General features: G+C 35.6%; 1 long non-coding RNA gene across 1 annotated transcript in view; it reads left to right on the forward strand.

Annotated features, from left to right (window-relative positions):
• Positions 1-19,786, forward strand: part of LOC127508437 (uncharacterized) — a 527,778-nt gene that overhangs the window by 22,400 nt on the left and 485,592 nt on the right. The gene's annotated exons all lie outside the window — the stretch shown is intronic.

The raw sequence follows: 19,786 nt of genomic DNA on the forward strand, positions 1-19,786 counted from the left end.
ACGTCCACGATTACATTCTTTTTTTTTTCTTTTACAACGTAAACACTGCAGTATATTATCTTATGCTGTTTTTTTTTTAATATCGACTGAAAAAAAGATCATCAAAGTGTGAGAAAAGTATGAAAAAAACATAAAAGGGTGTAATTTCAACCTAAAAATGCATTAAATGAATATTGAAATATTGTGATAGCTTTTATTAATATTTTGAATTAGCTTTTATTTTTATGTTTTCAGTTAAATTTTTTTTGTAATTTTGATACGTGCTTTTGTCATTTTTATATTAATAATATATTAATAGTTTTAGTTAACAATAATAACACTGTAATATAGTGAGTCTGTTCCAAATTGTGATCTGGAATGCACTACATAGGCAACAGTGCCTTACAATGCTGCCTACTCAGGCAGCTCACTTGGTTTTTAAAAGCTTTATTGAACAATATAGTTGCATTTACAAAATATATGTAATAAAACTCTGATATGAATTAAATACATTTGGATTTGACTGTAGCTGGAATGAAATTATTGTTTAAATAAACCCTCCCGCATTCCACACTTCTCTAAACACAAAATCAATTTCTTGGAATGGCCAATACTCCCTGACTACACAGTAACAGCCAGTGCTAGCGACCAGCAGTCACCAGAACACGAGCGCGCCTGCGTTTGATTGGTCGAGTGTTGCGTGCGCGGAACGCAACATCCAATCACAGCGAAGCTGGTGCGCAATGCGGTGAATTAAGGATCATCTGAGAAGCATTCAGCCCTCGGCTGGAACTGACCTACTTTTGTCCAATAGCAGCAGCCAGTCGGTAATTCCGGTGAGATCAGTACGGGCCACGGCACATTGAATGTCATGTGTTCACGATCCCTGTAGAGTGAGTCTGTGGAAAGAACTCCAACTCTGCCTTCATGTCTGCAGTCATGAACATATCAGATCAAAATCATATAAAACAGCTTTAATCGACTATTGATTCCCTAGGGTACAAGTATATAGTCTGATGTGGGTGGTTTAAAATAATTTAAATATTTGAAAAAATGAAAAGCAAAAGCATTTAAATGCATTTCCAAAAAGTGTGCACCAGCGGCTTCTACATGAGCGCGCAAAGGGGTGTGCGCGTACGCCGGCTTTAAGTGCGTGAGACGGAGCGTGCTACAGCTCGCGTGTGAGAGTGTGTGTGTGTGTGTGTCATGCTTAGTAACGGCGGTTGCCACAGCAAAGCACTGTTGTGACGACGTGCATAAAAGTAGGACACACACACATAAAGAAAGAGAAGAGACAGTAGAGAAGAATACATGCCATGACAACTGCTGAGAGACCAGCACACCATCTTCACCATCTTACAGCAGCTGTGAATGTCTATCTATCTATCTATCTATCTATCTATCTATCTATCTATCTATCTATCTATCTATCTATCTCATACAGATTGTAGAGTAACAGCAGCACAGATGGGCGATCTCAAATGTTCTCTGCACTAAGAAATAAAATATGATGCAGAGGAATCGCACACGGAGGAAGAGAGCGCTGCTGAGACTGCAGTGTCAGTGATGTGTCACCTGCATTCTCCTGTCTGGGAGAAAGCCTACGACATAACAGATTTCATAATTAAAGAGATGTGCTAGTCTGATAAGAATCCAATGAAATACAGTTGCCTAGAAATGAAGGCTATAGTTGAATCTGTATCAACGTCTAAATACAGCGAGATGCACTGACGGGCGTAGAACTGAATAAAGGGAAGCTTGTTGAAATGTGGCCCACACACACACACACACACACACACACACACACACACAGGTGCATGACCCTCACGCTGGAACCAATGTCCTGCAGTCACAGCTCCTGTCCGCTCTCCTCTCCTTTCACCCCACCACTTCCTGCTGCATTTATCGCATTCTCCCTGAAGGTCTGCGTGAATCACAGAGGGAAAAGAAATTGTAAAAATAGCTACATTTCTAGTGGGAGTGATGTGAATTCATTCAAGCTGTAGGCTCTTTGCAGCACATATACCTCCGATATACTGGCCAATGCAATAAACCATAACTGCAGCAATATATGTCTGCGTTTGTCTTAAATAGTTTATAAATTGCTATCTCATAAAATAACACACTACCATTCAAATGTTTGGGGTCCATTTTAGATGAATATTTTTATTCATCAAGGACACAATATTTTAACTAAAAGTGACCAAAAAAAGATATTTATAATGTTACAAAATGTATTCAGAATCGTGAAGAAAAAAAAAAAACAGCACAACTGTTTTCAACACTGATAATAATCAGAAATGTTTCTTGAGCATTAAATCATCATATCATAATGATTTCTGAAGGATCATGTGACACTGAAGACTGGAGTAATGATGCTTTGATCACAGGAATAAATTACAGTTTAACATATATTCACATAGAAAACAGTTGTCTTGAATTGTAATATTATTTCACAATATTACTGTATTTTTGATCAAATAAACGCAGTCTAAGTGACTTCTTTCAAAAACATTACAAAATCTGACCTACTCCAAACTTTTGAATAAATAACAATAAATAATAAATGACAAGCCATATCATTGTACTACTTTGTTGACTTGCCAGAAACCTTTAAAAAAGTGTTTCTGATGATTCTGTGCTTTTACTATAGTTTTAACAAAATAAACGGTCATATAACCATCCTAAATATTAAACAGAACAGATTAAACTGTTTCTCTTTTGAACCTTGACATTAATTAAATTATTTAAGTTAATTAATGTTCCAATCATTGACCGAATGCAATGATTGGACAAACATTTTTTGGTCCTGAGACTTCCACAGAAAATATATGTATTTTTTAAAAAAATATTTAGACTACTTCTATTATTATTGTGACAGTTTCAACCAGTATAACAAAAATAGTCCATGAAAAACATTGCCTACCCTACCTTTAAAGGCACGGTATGTACGTTTCAGGCCGTTACAATGGTTTAAATAGCTGATTTCTCTGGATTTAAACACTGTTGGAAACATTTGGGATAATGTAAGTACACAAGTCAACAAAATATCTAACATTTTTCTAGTGGTTTTTGATATTTAATCCAAAAATCGTACATATTGTGCCTTTAAGTGCTGGAACGAAGGCAAAAATGAAAGATATCCGTACTGATCATGTTTCACCTTTGACAATAGAAATATGAGATCATATTATTATCAGTTGAGGAAGAGAAATAAAGATGAAATGTTTTTTTTTTTTTTGTAGGTACTTCACGCTGTCAGTTTATTTCCAGTTTATTTCCTGTTTACCTGTAAAGTCTTTTGCGTATGTTTTCATGTTGTCTCTTTTTAAATTTCAAATGATCAGACTGTCAAAGAAAATAAAATTGGTTTAGGTCAGAGTGAGTGTTTGCACAAATGAAAAACTGTGTTGTTTTTTTATGCATAATGAAATGCTTTGTCTTTCGTTATTGCATTGTTATTAAAAAATAAACTGCAATTTTAATGAGATTCCCTTTGGTGTGCATTAAAACAAACATAGTTTCAAAGATGCTTATGTCAGTGAATTACATAATAAATGTTTAATCATACAGAAAATGAAATAGTGATGTCTTTGCAAGAGATTTCCCTACAGGTTCATCGAGATGCCTTCAGAATCACCTCCTTGTTTGTGGTTCTTTTAGATGTTTTCTCGTCAAAAGCATTTCCTTCAGTGAAGCATTTCCTTCAGAAGGTTTTCCTTCAATATTTCTCTTCAGAACCTCCTCTTTGGTTTACAGGTACAGTCACTCCTACAAGACCTATGAAAAGAATGAAAAGAACCCAATACGTTCCTACTTCTGAGTCAATAAAACATGTCAAGCATTCAAAAACAAAATACAGAATTTGTGAATAAAGGTCTGCTCTGTTTCTTCTGTGTATAAAGTAAATGAAAATTAAAAAATGCCACAAATCAGGTCTATATAGAGTGTCTATGGAAGCTCATTTCTGCCATGAAATAAATAAATAAAAAAGGTAATTGCAACTTTTTATCTCACAATTCTGACTTTTTTTCTCACAGTTGTGAGTTTAATTCTGACTTTTTTTCTCAATTGCGAGTTATAAAGTCAGAATTGTGTGATATAAAGTCAGAATTGCGTGATATAAAGTCAGAATTGTGTGATATAAAGTCAGAATTGTGTGATATAAAGTCGGAATTGCGAGATATAAAGTCAGAATTGTGTGATATAAAGTCATAATTGCGAGATATAAAGTCATAATTGCGAGATATAAAGTCATAATTGCAAGATATAAAGTCAGAATTGCGTGATATAAAGTCAGAATTGTGTGATATAAAGTCATAATTGCAAGATATAAAGTCATAATTGCAAGATATAAAGTCAGAATTGCGTGATATAAAGTCAGAATTGCGTGATATAAAGTCAGAATTGTGTGATATAAAGTCATAATTGCAAGATATAAAGTCATAATTGCAAGATATAAAGTCAGAATTGCGAGATATAAAGTCAGAATTGTGTGATATAAAGTCAGAATTGCGAGATATAAAGTCATAATTGCGAGATATAAAGTCATAATTGCAAGATATAAAGTCAGAATTGCGTGATATAAAGTCAGAATTGTGTGATATAAAGTCATAATTGCAAGATATAAAGTCATAATTGCAAGATATAAAGTCAGAATTGCGTGATATAAAGTCAGAATTGTGTGATATAAAGTCATAATTGCAAGATATAAAGTCAGAATTGCGAGTTATAAAGTCAGAATTGTGTGATATAAAGTCAGAATTGTGTGATATAAAGTCATAATTGCAAGATATAAAGTCAGAATTGCGTGATATAAAGTCAGAATTGCGTGATATAAAGTCAGAATTGTGTGATATAAAGTTACAATTGCGAGATATAAAGTCAGAATTGCGTGATATAAAGTCAGAATTGCGTGATATAAAGTCAGAATTGCGAGATATAAAGTCAGAATTGCGAGATATAAAGTCAGAATTGTGTGATATAAAGTCATAATTGTGTGATATAAAGTCATAATTGCAAGATATAAAGTCAGAATTGCGTGATATAAAGTCAGAATTGCGTGATATAAAGTCATAATTGCAAGATATAAAGTCAGAATTGCGTGATATAAAGTCACAATTGCGAGATATAAAGTCAGAATTGCGAGATATAAAGTCACAATTGCGAGATATAAAGTCATAATTGTGTGATATAAAGTCATAATTGCGAGATATAAAGTCAGAATTGCGAGATATAAAGTCATAATTGTGTGATATAAAGTCATAATTGCAAGATATAAAGTCAGAATTGCGAGTTATAAAGTCATAATTGTGTGATATAAAGTCAGAATTGTGTGATATAAAGTCATAATTGCAAGATATAAAGTCAGAATTGCGTGATATAAAGTCACAATTGCGAGATATAAAGTCAGAATTGCGAGATATAAAGTCACAATTGCGAGATATAAAGTCATAATTGTGTGATATAAAGTCATAATTGCGAGATATAAAGTCAGAATTGCGAGATATAAAGTCATAATTGTGTGATATAAAGTCATAATTGCAAGATATAAAGTCAGAATTGCGAGTTATAAAGTCATAATTGTGTGATATAAAGTCAGAATTGTGTGATATAAAGTCATAATTGCAAGATATAAAGTTAGAATTGCGAGTTATAAAGTCATAATTGCAAGATATAAAGTCAGAATTGCGAGATATAAAGTCATAATTGCAAGATATAAAGTCAGAATTGTGTGATATAAAGTCATAATTGCAAGATATAAAGTCAGAATTGCGTGATATAAAGTCATAATTGCAAGATATAAAGTCAGAATTGCGAGATATAAAGTCAGAATTGCGAGATATAAAGTCAGAATTGCGAGATATAAAGTCAGAATTGCATGATATAAAGTCACAATTGCGAGATATAAAGTCAGAATTACGTGATATAAAGTCAGAATTGCGAGTTATAAAGTCAGAATTGCGAGATATAGTCATAATTGCGAGATATAAATCAGAATTGCGAGATATAAAGTCATAATTGTGTGATATAAAGTCAGAATTGCATGATATAAAGTCACAATTGCGAGATATAAAGTCAGAATTACGTGATATAAAGTCAGAATTGCGAGTTATAAAGTCAGAATTGCGAGATATAGTCATAATTGCGAGATATAAATCAGAATTGCGAGATATAAAGTCATAATTGCAAGATATAAAGTCAGAATTGCGTGATATAAAGTCAGAATTGTGAGTTATAAAGTCAGAATTGCGAGATATAAAGTCATAATTGCGAGATATAGTCATAATTGCGAGATATAAATCAGAATTGCGAGATATAAAGTCATAATTGTGTGATATAAAGTCATAATTGCAAGATATAAAGTCAGAATTGCGAGTTATAAAGTCAGAATTGTGTGATATAAAGTCAGAATTGTGTGATATAAAGTCATAATTGCGAGATATAGTCATAATTGCGAGATATAAATCAGAATTGCGAGATATAAAGTCATAATTGTGTGATATAAAGTCATAATTGCAAGATATAAAGTCAGAATTGCGAGTTATAAAGTCAGAATTGCGTGATATAAAGTCAGAATTGTGTGATATAAAGTCATAATTGCGAGATATAAAGTCAGAATTGCGAGATATAAAGTCAGAATTGTGTGATATAAAGTCATAATTGTGTGATATAAAGTCATAATTGCGAGATATAAAGTCAGAATTGCGAGATATAAAGTCAGAATTGCGAGATATAAAGTCAGAATTGTGTGATATAAAGTCATAATTGTGTGATATAAAGTCATAATTGCGAGATATAAAGTCAGAATTGTGTGATATAAAGTCATAATTGTGTGATATAAAGTCAGAATTGTAAGATATAAAGTCAGAATTGTGTGATATAAAGTCAGAATTGTGTGATATAAAGTCATAATTGTGTGATATAAAGTCAGAATTGCGTGATATAAAGTCATAATTGCAAGATATAAAGTCAGAATTGCGTGATATAAAGTCACAATTGCGAGATATAAAGTCAGAATTGCGAGATATAAAGTCACAATTGCGAGATATAAAGTCATAATTGTGTGATATAAAGTCATAATTGCGAGATATAAAGTCAGAATTGCGAGATATAAAGTCATAATTGTGTGATATAAAGTCATAATTGCAAGATATAAAGTCAGAATTGCGAGTTATAAAGTCATAATTGTGTGATATAAAGTCAGAATTGTGTGATATAAAGTCATAATTGCAAGATATAAAGTTAGAATTGCGAGTTATAAAGTCATAATTGCAAGATATAAAGTCAGAATTGCGAGATATAAAGTCATAATTGCAAGATATAAAGTCAGAATTGTGTGATATAAAGTCATAATTGCAAGATATAAAGTCAGAATTGCGTGATATAAAGTCAGAATTGCAAGATATAAAGTCAGAATTGTGTGATATAAAGTCATAATTGCGAGATATAAAGTCAGAATTGCATGATATAAAGTCAGAATTGCGAGATATAAAGTCAGAATTGCATGATATAAAGTCACAATTGCGAGATATAAAGTCAGAATTACGTGATATAAAGTCAGAATTGTGAGTTATAAAGTCAGAATTGTGAGTTATAAAGTCAGAATTGCGAGATATAAAGTCAGAATTGCGAGATATAAAGTCAGAATTGCGAGATATAAAGTCAGAATTGCGAGATATAAAGTCAGAATTGCATGATATAAAGTCACAATTGCGAGATATAAAGTCAGAATTACGTGATATAAAGTCAGAATTGCGAGTTATAAAGTCAGAATTGCGAGATATAGTCATAATTGCGAGATATAAATCAGAATTGCGAGATATAAAGTCATAATTGTGTGATATAAAGTCATAATTGCAAGATATAAAGTCAGAATTGCGTGATATAAAGTCAGAATTGTGAGTTATAAAGTCAGAATTGCGAGATATAAAGTCATAATTGCGAGATATAGTCATAATTGCGAGATATAAATCAGAATTGCGAGATATAAAGTCATAATTGTGTGATATAAAGTCATAATTGCAAGATATAAAGTCAGAATTGCGAGTTATAAAGTCAGAATTGCGTGATATAAAGTCAGAATTGTGTGATATAAAGTCATAATTGCGAGATATAAAGTCAGAATTGCGAGATATAAAGTCAGAATTGTGTGATATAAAGTCATAATTGTGTGATATAAAGTCATAGTTGCGAGATATAAAGTCAGAATTGCGAGATATAAAGTCAGAATTGCGAGATATAAAGTCAGAATTGTGTGATATAAAGTCATAATTGTGTGATATAAAGTCATAATTGCGAGATATAAAGTCAGAATTGTGTGATATAAAGTCATAATTGTGTGATATAAAGTCAGAATTGTAAGATATAAAGTCAGAATTGTGAGTTATAAAGTCAGAATTGTGTGATATAAAGTCAGAATTGCGAGATATAAAGTCAGAATTGCGTGATATAAAGTCATAATTGTGTGATATAAAGTCAGAATTGTGTGATATAAAGTCATAATTGTGTGATATAAAGTCAGAATTGCGAGTTATAAAGTCAGAATTGAAAGTCTTAAAGTCAGAATTCCGTGGAAAAAAAAAAAGTCAGATTCTGACTTAAAAAGTCACAATTACTTTTTTAATTTTTTTATTTAGTGGCAGAAACAAGCTTCCTTAAGTACTAGAAACTAGATGACCTTAATTCACTCTTAGAATAAAAGGTTCTTGCCTCAACTTTAAAGAACCCTTTATGCCTAAAAGGTTCTATATACATAAGGACAAATGTCTTAAATGATTGCTTAATACTTTCATGTCTAACAGATTATCTGAATTTTTCTAGTAATAAAGTGTTTACGAGCTGTTTAATTCATAAAATGATTAAAATTAAAACTGAATTAATTTGATCAAACTAAATCCATAAATTGGTGGGAACCCCTACACAGTTCTATATATGATGCGCCTGACGGAACCCTTTAAGATTCCATATAGAACTTTTTCTTCTGAGAGTCATCTGTCTTGTGCTCACATTATTTACTGTGGCATTTTCACATTAATTACTTTCTGTGGTGAACACTATTACACGCTATCTAGGTCATTCCATTACAGCGTATCATTAACCACCAGAATGACAAGTAAGTTTACCTCACTTTCACAGGCCGCTCCAGTTTTCATGGGAATTACGAAGGAGCTTAAAATTGTGATGTGACTTGAGTTTGAGATTTTGAATGCAAATAGAAATGTTCAGTGTTCATGTGTATATTGTAAGCCACTGAGACTCCACTGTAAACAAATAAAGCCTCTGTGTTTGTGTTTGTCATGTGATTCTTGGAGTGGTTATTTCTGCCCGACACATTATCAGCGTGAAGGTTGTTTTTGACAAATACAGACTTATCTTTTATAGACGAAAAATAAATAACTAACTGACATAAGCGCAGATCAGGGACACTACACTACTGGGAAACTACATTACTGTTAGGGGTTAGCAACATTTTTCATTTTTTTTTTAATTGATAATTTTATTCCGCAAGGACACATTAAATTGATTAAAAGTGACAGTAAATACATTTATAAAGTTACAAAAGATTTCTATCTCAAATAAACGCTGTTCTTTTGAACTTGACAAAGAATCCATGAAAAAAAAATGTATGACAGTTTTTACAAAAATATACAGTTTTCAACACTGATAATAATCAGAAATGTTTCTTGATCATCAAATCATCATATCAGAATGATTTCTGAAGGATCATGTGACTCTGAAGACTGGAGTAATGATGCTGAAAATACAGCTTTGATCACAGGAATAAATTACATTTTAACATATATTCACACAGAAAACAGCTATTTTAATTTGTAAAAATATTTCACAATATTACTGATTTTACTGTATTTTTGATCAAATAAATGCAGCCTTGGTGAGCAGAAGAGACTTCTTTCAAACACATCAGTCTTACCGACTCAAAACCTTTGTACAGTAGTGTATTTTATAAATTCAAGCCAATTAAAGTCGATCATGTTTGAGTGTGAGCATTTGTGTACATTTATTGCGTACAGTTGTTGTTGTGTACATTTGACAGCGTTTCCCTCTATGTCTCTTCACATCTATCTGGGGACGACAGTGGCAGGGCGGTCACTTCCTGTAAGGCCACAGAGAAAAAACACAACAACAAGAGACGCGCACACACACACACACACACACACACACACACACACACACACACACACACGCACACACACACGTTTGTCTTTGTGAATTGTGGGGACATTCCATAGGCGTAATGGTTTTTATACTGTACAAACCGTATTTTCTATCGCACTACACTAAACCTACCCATCACAGAAAACTGTGCACATTTTTACTTTCTCAAAAAAACTCATTCTGTATGATTTATAAGCCTTTTGAAAAATGGGGACATGGGGTAATGTCCTCATAAGTCACCCTCTCCTTGTAATACCTATGTCATACCCATGTCATTATACAAATTTGTGCCCTGATAAGTCACAAAAACGCACACACACACACACACACACACACACACCTCTGATTCTTCAAACTCCTGTCAGAATTTTTTCTTAAGGACCTCATAGATGTTACAGACGTCTTGTTACAGATCCAAATGTTTCTCTCCAGCGTCTGTGAGCGTCTGTATGGCTGGCAGTGGACAGAGATGCAGTCAGAGCCAGAGCTGCTGTTACGTAACACAATCCAGCACTTCTGAACTCACTGCATTCCAACAGACTCATGCTGAGATAACAGACACAATAGACTTGATTGATGTTCATCATGAATGAATAAAAGAGACCATATATAGAAGAGAAAAATCACAAATGACATGTCTATAATATCTCAACCGTTTCTTCTGGACAAAGTATCCTGATATTTCTACTGAGAAAACGACCTGAGACTTTTAGAAGAGATCTAAACAATGTCTCAAACTCTGCTCATATTTGCCTTGGCAAAGTTAGGGTTAGTGTGCAATCAAAAGTCAGAGATCTCAAAATTAACAATTTTTGCTTTGTGGCAGGGCGCATTATCCTGCTGAAAGACCACAGCCACCAGGGAATACAGTTTCCATGAAAGGGTGTACATGGTCTGCAACAATGCTTAGGTAGGTGGTACGTGTCAATGTAACATCCACATGGATGGCGGGACTCAAGGTTTCCCAGCAGAACATTGCCCAAAGCATCACACTGCCTCCGCTGGCCTGCCTTCTTCCCATAGAGCATCCTGGTGCCATGTGTTCCCCAGGTAAGCGATGCACACGCACCCGACCATCCACGTGATGTCTGATGCTCACATGTCCACTGTTGGCGCTTTCGGCGGTGGACAGGGGTCAGCATGGGCACCCTGACTGGTCTTCGGCTATCATACGCAACAAACTGTGATGCACTGTGTATTCTGACACCTTTCTATCAGAACCAGCATTAACTTCTTGAGCAATTTGAGCTACAGTAGCTCGTGTGTTGGATCAGACCACACGGGCCAGCCTTCGCTCCCCACGAGCCTTGGCCGCCCATGACCCTGTCGCTGGTTCACCACTGTTCCTTCCTTGGACCACTTCTGACAGATACTGACCACTGCAGACCGGGAACACCCCACAAGAGCTGCAGTTTTGGAGCAATTTTGGAGTTTTGCTCTGACCCAGTCGTCTAGCCATCACAATTTGGCCCTTGTCAAACTCGCTCAAATCCTTACGCTTGACCATTTTTCCTGCTTCTAACACAGGGGTGGGTAACGTTGATCCTGCAGAGTTTAGCTCCAACCCAAATTAAACACACCTAAAGCTAATCAAGGTCTTCAGGATTACTAAAGCTACAGGCAGGTGAGTGTTTTTTTCAGGGTTGGAGCTAAACTCTGCAGTACAATGGCCCTCCAAGATCAACGTTCCCCATCCCTGTTCTAACACATCAACTTTGAGGACAAAATGTTCACTTGCTGCCTAATATATCCCACCCACTAACAGGTGCCATGATGAAGAGATAACCACATATATATATATATATATATATATATATATGTATATGTATATATATATATATATATATAAACATCAAGATTCCCACTGGGAGGAACTCAGCATTCAATTATTTTCCCTTTGTTTTTGGAAGCTGGAGGCGAGATTGAGAAAGTGGGTTATTTTGGGATTTATTTGGGCTGCTCAGCAGTGGGAACTGAAATCAGAGAGCGGAGAAGACACAGTTAATCCCGATTACGGAAAACATCTGACTGCTATGCAAAACCACACACACACACACACACACACACACACACACACACACACACACTGTACTAATATCATTGCTCTGCTCCAATATTTGCTCTTTACAGTCAGGTGGTGTATATTTTTACTCTATAATCATGTGAAGAACCTTTCACCATGGTAAGAATAGAGTTACTAATCGGATTAAAACAATGAGTTTAGAAGTCATTCACTCTTTACTTGTGTTCACACTAAATTTAGAGCTCTAAGACTGAATTAGCATGTTGGCATGATGAAAAATAACACTGTTTCAGCTTGTTAAACAGACACTCTCACTCTCAAACACATCATTGCCATCACTGATTCATCACTGATTCTCTGACTGTAACCAAAAGTAGATGAGAATTCATTTGTTTTCCATTATTTTAAGACGGATCATGTCTCTCATATAAAGTTGGGATCTAGAGTCCAAAATATACAAGCTGCCAATTGACAGAGAAAATGTAATAGCGATACATTGCTACTGGCTGTGAAACAGTATTTTGCATTAAAAATGTTTTTATTAAAAATATACATTGCTGTCCCTGTGAAATGAATTACTTATTTTCCTTGTATACTTGCAGCAAACAGAGCAGGTTATATCAAGCTAGTACTACATATAAGTCTTCATATGAAAAAAAAAAAAAAAAAAAACAAAAACACCAACCAAAAACTGGTAAGAGACACAACATAATGTCTTCATTATGAGTTCACTCATGTCAGACAGATAGACAGATAGATAGATAATGTTGCAATTCCTAATAAAGTTACCAACTAGGATTTTAATGCCATTTTTACTTGCATTTGAAGTTTGGTGAGAGTTAATGGACTAGTTCACCCATAAATGAACTTCACTCACCCTCACATTGTTCTGTATGAATTTCTTTCGAGGAACACAAAGGGGATGTTAAAACGGAGGCTGATGCTGTTCATTTTCATGCCATGAAAGCAGAGAGTGACCAGGGCCTGAAAAAGAAAATACTGTAAAATATCATAACAGTCCATATGAATCATGCATTATATTACAAATCATCTGAAGTCACATGACGCTTCGTGTGAAAGCAGACTAAAGTTCATTATTCACAGAAAATCTTCAAAGTGTATGAAAGTGATTTTAGTGTGAATTATTCCGTTAATTTTGAACTCTACAGGGAACTAACCAGATTTAAAGCTCTTCACTTGCAGTGACTCTATGAAGCTCATGATAACTGTGGAGGTTTACCTCCTTTGGGTTGAACGGAGGAAAACAATGTTAAGTCATAACAGTTCTCATAGTACGTGTTCTCAGTTACAGCGACTGTTTTTCACTACAGGACAATCCAGCTCTGAACTCCAGGGAGTCTCTGGAAGCATCTGATACCGCTGTGTGGTTTAGGGTCAAGGGTTTTACGAGCTCAAGGTTTGTGGGTTCAAATCCCCTGGAGGAGAGTTTTATAGATTTACAGTATTCTGCGGTGAGCTGCTGGTGTTGTGTTCCTCTCTGCTGCACTGCTCTCTCACCCCACAGCTCCTCTTCTGGAAAAAAAGTAAATAAAAATAAATTAATAATAATAACAACAACAAATTTTCCATTACTAGAATATTCTATTATTTATCAGTTATGAAAAATCGCTTAAAATACATAATATATTATAATTATAATTCTTATTTACAATGACAAGAACAATAATAATAAAATATATAATATCAATTTATTTCACTGGATTATTCTCAAAGAAGGCAAGAAAGTAGAAAAAAAAACTAACTCAATCAATCAATCAATCAATCATTACTAGAATATCCCTTTACTTATGAAAATATTCACTGGATTATTCCCAAAGACAGCATTTAAAAAAACTAACTCAATCAATCAATCAATCAATTACTACAATATCCCTATACTTATCAAATTATACACTGCATTATTTCTAAAGAGAGCACTCTAAAACCAACCAACCAACCAACCAACCATCCAACCAACCAACCATTCCTTTACTTATCAAATTATTCACTGGATTATTCTCAAAGAGAACACTCCAAAACCAACCAACCAACCAAACCCCCAACCAATCAACCAACCAACCAAACTCCCAACCAACCAACCAACCAACTAACCAACCATTTCTTTACTTATCAAATTATTCACTGGATTATTCTCAAAGAGAGCACTCCAAAACCAACCAACCAACCAACCAAACCCCCAACCAATCAACCAACCAACCAAACTCCCAACCAACCAACCAACCATCCAACCAACCAACCATTCCTTTACTTATCAAATTATTCACTGGATTATTCTCAAAGAGAACACTCCAAAACCAACCAACCAACCAAACCCCCAACCAATCAACCAACCAACCAAACTCCCAACCAACCAACCAACCAACCAACCAACTAACCAACCATTCCTTTACTTATCAAATTATTCACTGGATTATTCTCAAAGAGAACACTCCAAAACCAACCAACCAACCAAACCCCCAACCAATCAACCAACCAACCAAACTCCCAACCAACCAACCAACCAACCAACTAACCAACCATTCCTTTACTTATCAAATTATTCACTGGATTATTCTCAAAGAGAGCACTCCAAAACCAACCAAACCCCCAACCAACCAACCAACCAACCAACCAACCAACCAACCAAACAAACCCCCAACCAACCAACCAACCAACCAACCAACCAACCAACCAACCAAACCCCCAACCAACCAACCAACCAACTAACCAACCATTCCTTTACTTATCAAATTATTCACTGGATTATTCTCAAAGAGAGCACTCTAAAACCAACCAACCACCCAAACCCCCAACCAACCAACCATTCCTTTACTTATCAAATTATTCACTAGATACTAGTTATTCACTAGTTATTCTCAAAGAGAACACTCCAAAACCAACCAACCAAACCCTCCAACCAACCAACCAACCAAACCACCAACCAACCAACCAACCAACCAAACCCCCAACCAACTAAACCCCCAACCAACCAACCAACCAACCAACTAAACCACCAACCAACCAACCAACCATTCCTTTACTTATCAAATTATTCACTGGATTATTCTCGAAGAGAGCACTATAAAACTAACTAAATAGTTCTTTACTTATCACAATATTCACTGGATTATTTCAAAAGAGAACACTCTAAAACCAACCAACCAACAAACTATTCTTATACTTAAATTATTCACTGGATTATTTCCAAAGAGAGCACTCTAAAACTAACTAACTAACTAACTAACTAACTAAATATTCCTTTAGTTATCAAATTATTCACTGGATTATTTCCAAAGAGAGCCCTTTAAAACCGACTAAATAAATAAACAAATTTCCCTTTTTCTTGCATTTCTAATCACTATTAACATCCATATCTGAAGGGAAACGCAAGAAATTAAAGAAGACATTCTGAATGTTGAATGTTTTTTCAAGGTAGCCTACATATGTAACTTTTTTTGTTCAAAGTCAACAAAATTTAAATGAGTCAATACATCATCAAAACTTGTTTTTCTCTTATCCTCATATTATCCTTTGGCCCTGTCCTAAATGGAGCCCTAAGCCCTTGCAATCATCCTCCGAGTCCACACTTTTGTGACGTAAATCCGCTTTGACTGTTGGGTAGAAGTCTGCTGCGGAGCTCGCAGACTCGGCAAAAGTGCATATCCAGGGCGCATATCGGCCACAAAGGGGGCGCTCGTGAGCACCCTTCTGAAACGACAAATTGGGACACAGTCTTATGGACTTAATGGACAAGCGCACGCGGCAGCCATTGTAAGTCCACAAGACCACAAATACACATGAAGTGTGCCATGTTTAGGAAATTTAGGCGTGATGTTAGATAGTTCTCTTAAATTTGATAAGCAAATTAGTGCAGTCATTGGATCTAGTTTCTTCTATCTTCGCTCTTTATCAAAAATCAAGTCTTGTCTCCCCAAGCGTTCTTTGTAGACTATCCATGCTTTTATTACCTCGCACCTGGACTATTGCAATTTCCTTTACTTTGGTATATCAAAGTCCCAAACAGCATGCTTAAAGGTTGTTCAAAATGCTGCGGCGAGATTCCTGAAGGGAAAGAGAAAATTTGATCACGCTACCCCCCTTTTGAGATCTCTCCATTGGCTCCCGATAAATTTCAGAATTGAGTATAAAATTTACTGGTGTATAAATCATTAAATGATTTAGCACCTTCTTATCTGTCCGACCTACTCCATTTGTATTCTTCCACTAGAAGTCTTAGATCTGAAACGAAACTCCTCCTTCAGATACCCAGAACCTGGCTAAAATCAAGGGGTAACCGATCTTTTGAAGTGGCTGGCCCAACATTGTGGAACAAGCTCCCACTTTATATTAGATCGGCTTCATCTTTGTCTGAGTTTAAGTCTGGTCTCAACACTTATTTATTTTCTGTTGCTTTTAGCTTATCATGACGGTTTTGTTTTAAACTGTGTTCAATATTATTTGTGCTATTAATCTCTGTTAGCTCTATTTCTATGTGTATAGCACTTTGGTCGGCCTGCGGGCATTTTTAAATGTGCTTTATAAATAAACTGAACTGAACTGAACATGTTGATGCGTGTCTGGTGTGAGAGTTGCACAGGTCAGTTGTCACAGCGAGCAAGAAAGTTTGACATGGAGCAACTAAATCTCCAACCTGAGGGAAATAACGTTGAACAGAGGAGAGTCTGCTGGAAATAAGAGAATGCAACAGAGCTCGTAATAAAACCAGAATCAACATCAGCTTGGCTTTTTGAATAGTCATTTCATTATGTTTTTGTAACACTATGCTAGAATTTATATTCAAGGAAGTACCATGTCTATTAATGGGTAAAGCTACAGTAACGTTTTCAGCTAGTCAGCTTGAGATCCTTTCTATCTCAACTGGTTATATCTCTTAAGCCTAGTAGTGAATGTTTTATGAGAAGTAGGATACCCATATTCATCGACATGTGTATCTTTAAAGTTCGGTAAATGTCAGCTTACTATTTTTTGCTAATGCCCATTATAGCACTCTTTGTTATTTCTTTCTTTAACTACAAATCAATCCCACACATCACGGTGATTATTGATTATTAAGATAATATGATCTGGGTGTTCGTGAACATTTCGTTCCTTCATAACAGTGAGGATTTTGAGAGCTCTCAAAAAGTGAATTGGGCCCATGAGCGCTGTGAGTTTTCCCAGCTCTGTGAGAAAAGAGAGATGTGAGAGGAGAGACTGGGAGGTGTGAAACACCACACGCTCACAGACGGGAGGCGAGCCAGCATTCTGAGTGAAAACAGGACTTTTCTTGCTCTGTTTGTAAGTAAAAGAGTTTAATGCGATGTACTTGAACATTTAGAAACAAAAGTGCAAAAATTACTTAAACACGAGCTCGTTAACTTATAATCACCCACATTTACATTTCAACAATTGTCCAGAACGATAACTATATTTAAGGGGACATATCATGAAAATCTGACTTTTTGCTATAATTGAGTCCCTGGTGCATCTACCGACCAGAAAACGTGAAAAAGGACAACCCAGTTTCCAGCAAGCCTTTCTCTGCAAGCATGTGAAAAAAATGATCTGCTCAGATTTCGCTCCCCTAGTGACGTAGGTAGGGGATCTTATTATAATATTACCACCCCTTAATCTGTATGTTTTCCACCCACAGAGCTGCCATTTTTCGACAACGGTGTACCTGCGCTGATAGAGAAGCATTGGCTGCAACCTGCAACTATTTTGGCCCACCACAAAAGTCGATTGCGCAACCAACCATAGAATACTCTGCTGCATTTTTTATTATACACTTTTTTGTGCTATGATTTTGTGCTGAATTCATATCACTTTCATAGACTATTGAGTGAATAATATATAGAAATCCTTTTCATTTCCTAAAAAAAATCAAACTAATTCGAACTGGAACGCCGCCCCCCCCCTCGAAATTCACTCCCCAGACTCCGTCCCCCTGCTTTACCCTCCATTTCCGGCCCTGCTTATATCTTCTAAATACAAATTTTGTCATTGTTTTGGAGCACACTAGCTTATAGATAACAATAAGGCTAACATATTCATACCAAAAGCCAAAAAACTTCAATTTTGATTTCATGGCGACTTTAAGTGCTCAAGCTCTTAAAAGTCAGGTGAATTCTGATTGGCTGTCGATGTTTTGGCATTCATCAGCTGAAAAAAAAACAAAAAACGTTCGAGCAACGTCGTGTCCCTGGCCAAATACTCGCGATAGGACGGCATAAATTGGTAAAAATATGTAACACAGAACATTTCCTAAAAAAATCATTCAGATACGTTTCATAACTTTCAATTTGGAATTATTTTTCAACCATGACGGGACGTGTCGAAGGGACGTCTTTTCAACGGTCATGTACGTCCAAATGTTCGCTGGGTGTAAACTGCGTATGAGTTTATTTTAGGGTGAAATGTGACCCAAACATATTCTCTCTCTCTCTCTCTCTCTCTCTCTCTCTCTCTCACACACACACACACACACACACACACACACACACACAAACGGTACAGGAGTGTCAAAACTGGACACGACAGGTGTTGGTTGCCACGGTTAAGCTGTCTGCTTCTTGCGAACATCTACTTTCTGTCTCGTTGCGCGCGCACACACACACACACACACGGGTTTTGAATACAATCTCAATCTCCCAGCAGACTCATTCACACAAGATAGCGTCTCATTACAAAGTTGCCATGGCGATATGTGCGCTCAGAAAGATTCCCTATCGAGAAGAAAACAGATCAGGATAGACGGCACGCAGAGAAAATGAGTCTTTCATCAGGGCCGATACCCAGGTTTGATTAGTTCCCCATTACTGTCCTTTTCAATGAGCAGCAGTGTGTTCAGCTCACGAAGAGACGAGAAAGCGACAGATGTAACTGGGTTTAAAGCAACGCTGTTTTTTACACCCACTGTGTTTCATTAGAGCTGGTTTGCCGTCAACGGGCCTGAAGCGGTATAATCTGTTAATGAAAGACGGTTGGAGGCCTGCTGTAGCCTAAGACCCACGAGCTCTGGAGACAACGGATGAGAGCACACTGTAAAAATTATAATAGCCTAATATTAATAACATATTTTCAGCATGTGAGGATCACAGGACACAAACAAATAACTCTGAAACGACATTAGATTTAATAATCAAAGTATACACATCAACGTTTCCAGAGAAAAGAAGCTGATCTGAACATGTTTCAAAGACGAGTAAATTATAAAATAGACAATACGTGACTTTAGAAGTGAATATACCATTTGTTATATTCATATCAGTGAACATAAGCAATCAAACCAGTTTAATCAGTCTTTATACACACGCAAACTGATAACTTTGGCTCACACAAGACCTTATCAATTTTATTTTTTATTTTTACAGTGCACCAGCACAAAGAAAAGATAACAGGGTCAGCAATTCATAGTGTCAAATACGTCAAATGAATTGCAATAAAAAGGCAAGGGAATAGCCACTATAAAATAATAAATAAATAAATACATACATACTTTGGAAGTTGACATGTCCTGTGAAGTATGACATTCAGCAGCTTTTTGCTTATTGTCTATTATTTATTATGCATGCAGATGTATTAGCTCAATTTAACTAAGTGGTT

Source organism: Ctenopharyngodon idella, chromosome 3, assembly GCF_019924925.1.
Source record: "Ctenopharyngodon idella isolate HZGC_01 chromosome 3, HZGC01, whole genome shotgun sequence".
NCBI lineage: Eukaryota > Metazoa > Chordata > Actinopteri > Cypriniformes > Xenocyprididae > Ctenopharyngodon > Ctenopharyngodon idella.